Source organism: Triticum aestivum, chromosome 3D (genome assembly GCF_018294505.1).
Source record: "Triticum aestivum cultivar Chinese Spring chromosome 3D, IWGSC CS RefSeq v2.1, whole genome shotgun sequence".
NCBI classification, from domain to species: Eukaryota; Viridiplantae; Streptophyta; class Magnoliopsida; order Poales; family Poaceae; genus Triticum; species Triticum aestivum.
Window position 1 is genome coordinate 211,607,947 of NC_057802.1, and position 12,607 is coordinate 211,620,553.

A 12,607-nucleotide genomic window follows, 5' to 3' on the forward strand; every position below is an offset into this window, starting at 1 on the left:
AACTACCAAGCTTGGGGAGGTGCCCCGGTATCGTATCACCATCACACTCCTACCTTTACCATTTTTCTTTGCTCGATCCTATTGGTTATATCTTGATCTAGTATAATAAAGTTTAGTATGATCTAGCTTTGAGTTTTTGTGTTGATCCTTATCTATGTAATCGAGTCCATGAGCTATATATAATAAATATTAGTCTTGAGTCGAGGGATTGGTTATCTGGCTATGATCTTGAGGGAGTAAAAGAATAAAATGAAATAAAGGGATCATATTGATCTTATGGAGAGTAATGACTTCACATATAAAGAGTATGATGAATGAAAGTTGTTGAGAGTTGACAAACATAGTTTTGGTCATTGTTGCAATTAATAGGAAGTAATAAAGAAAGAGAGGTTTTCACATATAAATATACTATCTTTGACATCTTTTATGATTGTGAGCACTCGTTAAAATATGACATGCTAAAAAGTTGATGTTGGACTAGGAAGACAACATATTGGGTTATGTTTTCTTATATCTGAAATAAATTATATTGTCATGGATCATCCAACATGTTGAGCTTGCCTTTCCCCCTCATGCTAGCCAAACTCTTTGAACCAAGTATAGATACTACTTGTGCTTCCAAATATCCTTAAACCCAGTTTTGCCATGAGAGTCCACCATATCTACCTATGGATTGAGTAAGATCCTTCAAGTAAGTTCTCATTGTTGCAAGCAATAAAAATTGATCTCTAAATATGTATGATCTATTAGTGTGAAGAAAATGAGCTTTATACGATCTTGTGATATGGAGGAAATAGAAGCGACGAACTGCATAATAAAGGTCCATATCAGAAGTGGCAATATAAAGTGATGTTCTTTGCAGTAAGATTTTGTGCATCCAACCATAAAAGCACATGACAACCTCTGCTTCCCTTTGCGAAGGACCTATCTTTTTTTTCCTTATACCTTATACAAGAGTCATGGTGATCTTCACCTTTCCTTTTTACATTTTATCCTTTGGCAAGCACTATGTGTTGGAAAGATCCTGATATATATATATATATATATATATATATATATATATATATATATATATATATATCCAATTGGATGTGGGTTTTCATAATGCATTATTGTTGACGTGACACTTGAGGTAAAAGGTTGGGAGGCAAAACTATAAGCCCCTATCTTTCTCTGTGTCTGATTAAAACTTCATACCCATAAGTATCGCGTGAGTGTTAGCAATTGTGAAAGACTAAATGATAGTTGAGTATGTGGACTTGATGAAAAGCTCTTATATTGACTCTTTCTGATGTTATGATAGATTGCAGTTGCTTCAATGACTGAGATCATAGTTTGTTAGTTTTCAATGAAGTTTCTGATTCATACTTTACATTGTGAATAGATTGTTACTTCAGCATAAGAAATCATATGACAATATATATATATATATATGTTGTTGTAAGAATGATACATGATGCCCTCATGTCCGTATTTTATTTTATTGACACCTCTATCTCTAAACATGTGGACACATTTTTCGATATCGGCTTCCGCTTGAGGACAAGCGAGGTCTAAGCTTGGGGGAGTTGATACGTCCATTTTGCATCATGTTTTTATATCGATATTTATTGCATTATGGGCTATTACTTCACATTATGTCACAATACTTATGCCTTTTCTCTCTTATTTTACAAGGTTTACATGAAGAGGGAGAATGACGACAGCTGGAAAAGGAGCAAATATTAGAGACCTATTCTGCACAACTCCAACAATCCTGAAAGTCCACGAAAGTTAGTTTTGGAATATATTAAAACTATTGGGCGCAGAAAGCACCAAAGGGGGGCCACCCACTGTCCACGAGGGTGGAGGGCGCACCCTACCCCCTTGGCGTGCCCCCTGCCTCGTGGGCCACCTGGAAGCCCCCTGATGCCCATCTTCTGATCTAAGGTGTCTTTTGCCCTGGAAAAAATTAGAAGGACGCTTTCGGGACGAAGCGCCGCCGTCTCGAGGCGGAACCTTGGCGGAATCAATCTAGGCCTCTGGCGGAGCTATTCAGCCGGGGAAACATCCCTCCGGGAGGGGGAAATCATCACCATCGTCATCACCATCGATCCTCTCATCGGGAGGGGGTCAATCTCCATCAACATCTTCACCAGCACCATCTCCTCTCAAACCCTAGTTCATCTCTTGTATCCGATCTTTGTCTCAAAACCTCAGATTGCTACCTGTGAGTTGCTAGTAGTGTTGATTACTCCATGTAGTTGATGCTAGTTGGGTTATTCCGTGGAAGATCATATGTTCAGATCCTTTATGCATATTAATATCCCTCTGATTATGAACATGAATATTATTTGTGAGTAGTTACGTTTGTTCCTGAGGACATGGGAGAAGTCTTGTTATAAGGAGTCATGTGAATTTGGTATTCGTTCAATATTTTGATGAGATGTATGTTGTCTTTCCTCTAGTGGTGTTATGTGAATGTCGACTACATGACACTTCACCATTATTTGGGCCTAGGGGAAGGCATTGGAAAGCAATAAGTAGATGATGGGTTGCTAGAGTGACAGAAGCTTAAACCCTAGTTTATGCGTTGCTTCGTAAGGGGCTGATTTGGATCCACAGGTTTCATGCTATGGTTAGGATTACCTTAATTCTTCTTTCATAGTTGCGGATGCTTGTGAGAGGGGTTAATCATAAGGGCAATGCTTGTCCAAGGAAGGGTAGTACCCAAGCACCGGTCCACCCACATATCAAATTATCAAAGTAACGAACGCGAATCATATGAGCATGATGAAAACTAGCTTGACGATAATTCCCATGTGTCCTCGGGAGCGCTTTCCTTTATATAAAAGTTTGTCCAGGCTTGTCCTTTGCTACAAAAAGGATTAGGCCACCTTGCTGCACCTTGTTTACTTTTGTTAATTGTTACCCGTTACGCATTACCTTATCATAAAACTATCTGTTACCGATAATTACAGTGCTTGCAGAGAATACCTGACTGAAAACCGTTTGTCATTTCCTTCTGCTCCTCGTTGGGTTCGACACTCTTACTTATCGAAAGTACTATGATAGATCCCCTATACTTGTGGGTCATCAGCATGCCATGGTAGATATCCATGCGCCTTTGATTGGCGCGTGGAGGGCGGTCGATGGCCTCGCTCGTTGCCAATGGCTTGAATGAGCCAAACTTGATAGGACTCTTCCGAGGAGGTGTAGAGCCAGCCCCCAGCCCTCCCTGCTTGGCTATAAAAATGGGATTGGGAGGAGAAGGTGGGCATCCCCCCGCGTCTTCTTCTTCTCCGTTCTTCACCCGCCACCATGCCGAGAGGGCGTGGTCGCGGCCGTCCTTCTGCGGAGGCGACTAGATCTTCCTCTCGCCAGAGAGCCGCGGTGGTTAAGGAAGAGCCAGATGCCCAAGGCGAAGGTGCTGGATGGGGCCGCGGTCGGCGAGGTGGTCGAGGCAGAGGTGGACGTGGAAGGGGGGCACCTGCGACGCTGTAACATCCCAAAATTCTAAAATTTGGAATGTTATAATAAATAGATAGTTTTGATTGCTTGTTTGATTTTTATGTGATTGATTGACTGAAAGTGAGTGAATTCGAAACTTTTTGAAAGTTAAATGAGAGGGAATAAAAGGACTTTCCCAAACTTTCATTTTTGCATTTATGATCTTCGTGAATTCAAATTCTTTTCATCATAAACCCTCGAGAGAAGATGACATGACTTCTTCCATTTAAATAAATGAAAAGGGTTTTTGAAAATATTTGAATTCCATTTGGAAATATTTTCCAATTCAGAAACTTTAAGCAACTCAATGATTTTCACGAGGGAAGATAAAATGACTTCTTCAAAATATATGACATATGAGTTGGGAGATTATAAGGATCAAATTTAAAGTCCTTTTGAAAGTATTTTGAATTTGGAGTTATTTGGGTTATATTCAAAATTATTTTTCTCCAAAAATAAAATATATGGAAAATATGGTAACATGATTCCCTACATCAGAAAATTGGAGAGAAATAAATTTGAAATCATTTGGTATTTTTAAAATGATTTTTATGAGGTTTTATTGCAACAGTAGCACTCTTTGAATTATTTGAATTTTTCTTGATTTTTTTGACTTTATAAAAATGTTCACGTTGTAGAAAATCTTTTTCTTAAATGTTTTATATATTATATGCCTATATAATATTTTTTATTTATTTTGTTTTTATTATTTTTGTTTGTCAGAGAAAATGTAAAAAAAAAAGTTCCGCCGACTGGGCCGGCCCAGCACCAAATGGGCCAGGCCAAAGCCCAGCGTGCCGCGCTGCTCGTCCCCGAGCTCGGGACGAAGTCCCAACCGCCGCCGCCTCAACGTCCGTGCCGCCTCCGATCTCTGCGGCGCCCCTTGCCCCTCCCGCACGCCACCTTGCCCCCCTCCTTAAATACCTCGCCCCGGGCCCCGCCTCTCTCTCCTTTTCCCATTTTTGTCGCCGCCGCCTCTCCTCGACTCGCTGCAACCGCCGCCGTCGGCAAGATCTGCCGCAGCCGCGCCTCATCGCCGCCGCCCGCTAGCGCCGCTGCCTGCCGCGCCGCACCCCGCCGCCTGCCGTCGCCTGCTGCCGCGCCGGAGCCGCCGTCTCGCCTCGTCCCGCTCGCCGGAGAACGCCGCCACCGCCGCCGGTTTCCCTCACCCGAACCGGTATAACCGATTTAAGTTTAGTTTATTTTTTTCGGTTTTATTCTTTTAGGTTGATTTTATTTAGGTTTAGTTTATTTTGCGAGCGTTCATTAGCTAGGGCTCGGTAGCAAACGATTTTCGTTCATTAGCGATCGGTAACGAATGTCCGCTATTTAGTCTTTTTCTTTTTATTTTAGTTTTTGGCCAGGGACCCATCCGTGAATATCTTTATTTACTGATTAGTCCCTGAACTTCAATCGATCATTACTTTTCGCTCGTTTATCCAAATCCAACGAAACAAACGCCCACTTCTTTGTTATGATCCCCTCTATCTAGCAAAACAACTTAAACATGTTTTTGAAAGTTTTAAAATTTGATTTCAAACATATTTGAATTTAAACTTCGTTTGATCGCAACTTGAGTTTTATAACTCCGTTTGAGTTGATTCTTTTTGCAAATCAAAGCTCTTGACCTAAACTTTCTGATAAGGCCAAATTCACCCAATTTTGGTACTGTTAGAAATTGTTTTATGTTGCAAGAGTTATTTGCTTGGTTTTGTTGTTTTCCGAATCGTATTCTTCGTTCTTTCCAATCTTTTGAGTGATTGCTTATGTGTGGTTACTATTGCTTGCTTATGATAGATTGACCGGAGTGTGACGAGTAGAACTATCAAGAGTGTTGAGTGCAAATCATCTTCATCAACTGTAGAAGGCAAGTTCACACTTTGATCATACCCCTTTCATACCCAGTTTTTATGCATTAGTTTTGCCCTCAAACATTGCATGGTTAGGAATTGATAACATGTGGGTATTGGGAAGTAGTTGATGAGGTAGGAACCTATTGTCCTGCATTCAAACCTTGGGAGTTACTTCTACGTTATGCTTATACTGCTATGCTATGCTTGTAGACGTGGATTGGTTAAGTGTATTCATGACAGATGTGAGATTGTTAATTAATGGTTCAACTTAAGGTGGCAACTTTAATACACATCTCGGTGGATTGTTTGTTTTGGGCACATGGGGAATCCAGTGTTGTCCTAGGATATCCCGGGGTTATACCGTGTGATCATCCTACGGTCCGCCACCCAGGCTCAAAGGGATCATAAGATTATTCATGCTAGAAACTTCCGTGTGCAGCCACAAGCCATTATGGGCTCTGGCATAGTTAAGTAAGTTGCGTGAGCTCTTGAAGAGGTGGACTAGCAGATGTAGGGGGATTGTAAGTGTACCGGTCTGCCCGGAGTAGATAGTTAATGGTTCTGAAAGACTGTGTCTCGGTCATCCGTTTCTCAAACATCATGTAGTGCGAGAAATCCAACGGAGGAGATCGAGTCTTGTGGGGAAAAGTGCGCAAACCTCTGTAGAGTGTACAAACTAATCTTGGTTAGCCGTGTCCCCGGTTATGGACAATCTTGAGTCTCTGGTACTTAGATTATCATATTGATCTCATCACTCTATAATTAAATTATTGGGTTGTTAATGATTACTTTTAATTGGGATTGAGAGGGGCTTTACCTTCTCAATATTTTCAACAAACTTTGTAGTTAAATAAAATATATTCCTTTGCAGTAGGGAAAAAATTGGCTTTTCGCAAAAACATTATAACCATAGAGCCTCCACAAGCCATATATGCATGTAGTGATAGCTATTATGCATCATTATCCTATGGTGTGAATTTGCTAGTACATTCAATGTACTGACCCTTTGTGGCTGCAACGTCTCATGTTGCAGGATTTTCTTACGACGAGTAAGTGATACGTTAGGGTTATAATTTCTACACTCAACTTTGCCATTGGTGTTGATGGGAATCCACAAACTTGTTGTTACTTCCGCTATTTGGATTGAGGTAATAGTATTTACGTTACTTTATACATGTGATTTACCTCTGTTATAAATCCTCGAGTACTGTGTGTGTCAGCATACCGATCCAGGGATGACACTTAAGCACAGAGACTTGACCGTCTGAGGTCGGGTCGCTACAAGATGGTATCAGAGCACATGTTGATTGTAGGACGTGACCCCTAGAAACCGGCAAACCCTTAGGAAATATTTTCTCTAAAACTTTCTTTTCAAAAAAAGATCTCTTATCTCTCTTCTCTTCTGAGCTTATTCAAATATTTCCTTTTAGTGAGACCATACCCCTTTCCCTTTTGACCATGAAGATTCGACTGATGAGACCACTCCAAGAAGTACAATATATTGGACAACTAAGACCATTCGGAATGAAGAGGAATTTACAGAGCATTATAATAATGGAAACTACAACAGTTGAAGACTCCGAAGACTAGGAGAATTTGAAGGTCCTGAAGAATTTCCAGATTTAGTATGACCTAGGAAGGCTACCCTTATGGAACTTGGCAGACTATGGAAGCTGTCAATATCCGAGATCAAGGTGTGTTGGAGAAAGACCGGAACATGGAGCATTAGAACTCAAAGTTTTGTAAAGAAAACCCTAAGGCAGGAGATATCCACTATGGAATGATAGCTCATGGAAATGACAAGAGCAGAAACACAGTGTAGGTGCATCTAGTGCCCCTTAGTGATTTTGGTCTATTAAAGACTTATAGGTCTATAAGTCTATGAGGAGTTTGATATTTACAGAGAAAGTCGAACCCTAAAAATGAAGTTCTTCGACTGAAGACTTTGGATTTCTGAAGACTTTCTGAAGACTTTGAAAGTGAAGAAATTGGTGTGACCTTGAAGACTTGGTATTCATTTGAGGAACATGAAGCGTGAGTCTTTTGTTTTCGTAGTTTCATTTTCTCTTTCTTGAGTCATAGGAAACACCGTACTGTTAAAGGGGGTCGAGGAAATACTAAGGAAAAAAAATTCCGTGTGATGCTCAACTCAAAATCCTACACCTACCAATCCCTTCGAGTGAAGCCATTGGGAATCTCATACAGTTCAGTCATATTCTTCAGTGACAGAGACGAAGTTCTTCTGGTCTCAAAGGAATTTGTTCTGACTGAGGAGTTAGGAATTTGCCAGTGCGGATTGCCTACACAGTGAGGAACATGATAGCCCTGAGGAATTTGATACTCAAATTTCCGACCGTTGTTGTGCTATGCGCCAGCTGTCCCAAAATATCTACCCACCTAACGGTCATATCATTGAAGGGCATTTATGTCTTATCATGGCGGGCTGCTCCCTAGGCTATAAATAGCCGCCCCCTACAACCACTAGCTGGTTGGCTGCTCCGAGAGAAACTGACACTTGTCAATTGAGAGCATCCCATCCTCCGAGGACTTTGAGCGAAAATCATCAAGTGAGGAAAACCCAAACCCAAACACCTACAAACCCAAAGTGATTGAGCATCACTGAAGAGATTGATCCTGCGTGGATCCGACACTTGTTACCTTTGAAGATTGTGCTTCTTCCAGACGGTTAGGCGTCATGGTCTAGAGCATCCAAGAGGAAATTGTGGATCGCCGAGTGACCGAGTTTGTGAAGGTTTGGAAGTCACCTGAAGACTTACCACGAGTGATTGGACGAGGTCTGTGTGACCTTAGTTCAAGGAGAATACGGTGAGGACTGTGTGTCCGGGACTGTGTGTCCTCAGGTTTAAATACCTAGCCGCTCCAACCAGATGTACAACTGAGACAGCAGTTGGAACTGGTCTACCAAATCATTGTCTTCACCAAGCCTACTGGTTCTATTTCCTCAACTCTTTCATTTCCTCATTACTGTGTTGTGTGCTTGTCATATCTGTGTTTGAAGACTTCGACTGAAGACTTTCTCATTTTCCTCAGTTCAATTTCTTCAGTGTGTTTGTCTTCATCCTGTGTTATCCTGTGTTTACGCTTTCTCTACTCTGTGCTTGTCTTCATTTCATCATGATGACTATGCTTGTGTTTTGCTATGCTTACTTTTGAGTACTTATTCCGCTGCAAGTAGTTCTTAGCTAAGGAATTTCCTCACTAGCAAATTCCTTAGTGAAGAATTCATAAAAATCGCCTATTCACCCCCCTCTAGTCGATATAACGCACTTTCAATTGGTATCAGAGCAAGGTACTCCCTTGTTCTGTGTGATTTTGGTTTAACCTCCTGGAGTTTTACTTATGTCGACCGCAGGTATGAAGAAAGTGACATGCCCCATCTTTGACGGTCATGATTATCCCAAGTGGAAAGCCATGATGAGGAAGCGCCTCATGGCAATGAACAGCGAGCTGTGGATCGTCACTGAGATTGGTCTTAACGATCAATGCAAGATGGCGGACACTTATGATATTCGCAAGTACACTCGACTTGACATCATGAAGAAGGATATCATCTGTTCCTGCCTATCCAAAGATGAATTCAGGCGCATTATGTATCTTTGCAATGCGAAGCTTATCTGGGACCGAATCTCTGACGTCTATGAAGGTCATCGAACTTGTCAAGATCCCTGGTTTGAGGATTTCAAGGAATCACTCAAAACGATGACTTTCGAACCTGAACAATCATCTTCTGCACCATGCCTCATGGCAAAAGGTGCTAAGGTAACCGAATGTTCCTCATCCTACTCTAGTGATGATGAATATGATGATGATTTTGGACCTAGCTATACCAAGCTTGTTTGTATTGCCACTAAACAACAAAAGGCCTTGGAAAAGTTTCAAAACATGCTAGTTGAGAGCGATGATATGTTGGGTGAAGAAATGGCTCGCACTAAAACCTTGACTGAAAATCTTTAGAGACTTCAGTCTAAGTTTGACAACCTTCACAGTCATCATAACACTCTTTTATCTGACCATGAGAAGCTTTCTTATGAATTTCTTCAAAGAAAGCAAGGTCTTGAGAAGCTAAGGGTGAGTTATGAAGATATTCAGAAGGAGCGTGATTCATTACTTGCTCAACAAATCAGCGCTGCTCAGGAAGAATTTGTTGCTCCATGTTTGAAATGCATTGAACGTGAATCTGCTAATTCTTCACCTGAATGTTCAAATGCTTCTAATGCTACAAATTCTTCAACTGTCTCTGCTATCACTAATTCCTCATCTGAGGACATTGCTAGTATCACTGATGATGCAGGGCTGAAGGAATTGTACATGACAGGCATGTACAAAAGCCTCAAAGGGCATCAGACTCTTTGTGATGTGCTTAAAAAGAAGATCCTCAACAGGAACCCTAGGAAAGAGGGTATTGCCTTTGAGAGGAAACTCAATGCTGATGGTACATATTGGAAGCCTGAGCAGTACCCCAAAACCTCATGGGTTGTTGCAAAGGGACCTCTAGTTGATCCATCTAATTTATCTGGCTTTACATGTGAATCTTCTGATTCTTCTGATGAGTCATTTGAGTCCAACTATCAACTGTTCAAAAATCAGAATGGTGAAGTATTTGCTAGATATGTTGGCACTAACTGCAGGAATGGTTCTCCTATGAAGAAAATCTGGGTTCCCAAAAGGTGCCTTGAAATTCTTCAGGTGAATGTCCTCATGACACCACCTGTGAAGAATAGGAACCCCAGATCAAATTCTTCATATGGACCAAATTCTTCATATGGATCCAAGTCCTCATACGGACCAAATTCCTCACATGGATCAAATTCCTCAAAAGGATCAAAGTCCTCATATGAACATCATTGTGCTAACAACTCTGTTTCGCAGGGAAGAGCCAAGGGCTATGAATATCAGCATTATTCTTCTAATCATTATGTTCATAAATCCTCGAAGAATTTCTCTGCTTATTCATATGCTTACCCTAACTTCTCTTATGTGAAACGAAATGGATTGGCTTCTATGCCACCTTTCTCGTATGGAGCTCGCAGAGTGATGAACTCTTTGCCACCCCTTCAAATGTGGGTGGTGAAGAAAAAGAACTAATCTCTTATGCAGGGTCAGGTCTCCAAACGTACTTAAACATCTGAAGAATTTGCTGGAGACCCGAAAAGTGCCTGAAAGGACGCAGGCTAATCATGAAGAAATGAACTTTCATTTCACACGTCCTCATACTATTTTAACTGTTGCACTGCTTGATGAAATTCATCTGATGAATTGTGATGTCATATTCTTCACTGATGAAGTATATGAAGTTCGTAAGCTGCACTAATTCATCTGCAAGATGATCAACCCAAAGCCACTGAGTGGGTCCTCGATAGTGGATGTACAAATCATATGGCTGGTGACAAGAATCTATTGATGGATGCTCCCTTATCACCATCCCATCTGAAGCATATCATCTTCGCTGACAAAGGCAAAGTCAGGTATTGGGTCTAGGTAAGGTTGCGATCACAAAGGATCGACACATGGACAAAGTCATGCTTGTCGAGTCCTTAGGATACAATCTTATGTCTGTATCAATGCTTTGTGATCTTGATATGGTAGTTGTCTTTGGCAAGTATCATTGTGTTGTGGTTATGGAAGCTGACAATTCCAAAGTCTTCGAAGGCTTTAGGAGAGGAGACTTGTATATTGTTGATTTCTCTACAAGACCGCAACCAGCCGTGTGCCTACTTGCAAAAGCTTCAGAAGGGTGGCTATGGCATCGACGACTTGGTCATGTAGGCATGAGGAATTTGCACACGCTTGCGAAGAAGAAGCATGTCATTGGCATTGAGAATGTCAAATTCCTCAAGGATCACTTGTGTGGAGCTTGTGAAGCTGGAAAGATGACCAAGGCTAAGCATCCAGCGAAGACTATCATGACCACTACTCGACCATCTGAATTGCTTCACATGGACCTCTTTGGTCCTAACCATTACTCAGCTGTCACAGATGACGCATATCTCTATGGCCTTGTTATTGTTGATGACTACTCTCGTTACACATGGGTACACATTGTTACTTACAAACATGAAGTGCAGGAAGTCTTCAAACGATTTTCCTCGAGGGCTTCAACCAACTTTGGTGTGAAGATCAAGCACATCAGAAGTGACAATGGAACTGAGTTCAAGAATTCTGGTCTTGATGACTATCTTGATGAACTTGGTATTACTCATGAGTTATCTGCTCCTTACACTCCTCAGCAGAATGGCGTCGTGGAGCGCAAGAACAGGACTCTTGTTGAGATGGCTCGCACTATGCTTGATGAGTACAAGACGCCTCGTCACTTCTGGATTGAGGCAATTTATACTGCGTGCCACATCATCAACAGGGTATATCTTCACTGACAAGAAACCAAATGTGAGTTATTTCAAAGTCTTCGGTGCTAAATGTTGGATTAGAGATCGTCATCACAATGCTAAATTTGCACTGAAAGCACATGAAGGTTTTATGCTTGGTTATGGAAAGGACTCGCACACCTACAGAGTCTTCAACAACGTTCTTCACAAGGTTGTTGAAACTGTAGATGTGCGGTTCGATGAAACTAATGGATCACAAAGAGAGTACCTACCCTCTGTGATAGATGAACCAGCACCTGAGGAAACTATCAAGTTTAAGGCTACTGAGGATGTCATTCCTATCGAAGAATCTGCTGAGGAATTCATTCCAAAACATGAAGAACGTCGAGCTAATGCACCTAAAGAAAATGCTGAAGAAAATGGTGCTGAAGAAAATGCTGATCAAATTCCTCGACGACAACCAACTCATCCTCGCATTGCAAAAGAAGTGCAAGTTGAAAAGATCATCGATGACATTGAAGCACCAGGTCCTCTCACACACTCAAAAGCTTCACATTTATCTAACTTTTGTGGGCATTATGCTTTTGTCTCTATCACAGAGCCCACTAAGGTAGATGAAGCATTTCTGGAGCCTGAGTGGATTCAGGCCATGCAAGAAGAATTACATCAGTTCGAGCTCACACACGTTTGGGAACTGGTCAATCGTCCAGATCCTCGCATACACAATATCATTGGCACAAAGTGGATCTACCGCAACAAGCAAGATGAAAATGGCCTTGTGGTGAGGAATAAGGCATGGCTAGTAGCTCAAGGCTACACACAGGTTGAAGGAATTGATTTCGATGAAACTTTTGCACCTATTGATAGACTTGAAGCTATTCGCATATTACTTGCTTATGCTAACCATCATGATATCACTTT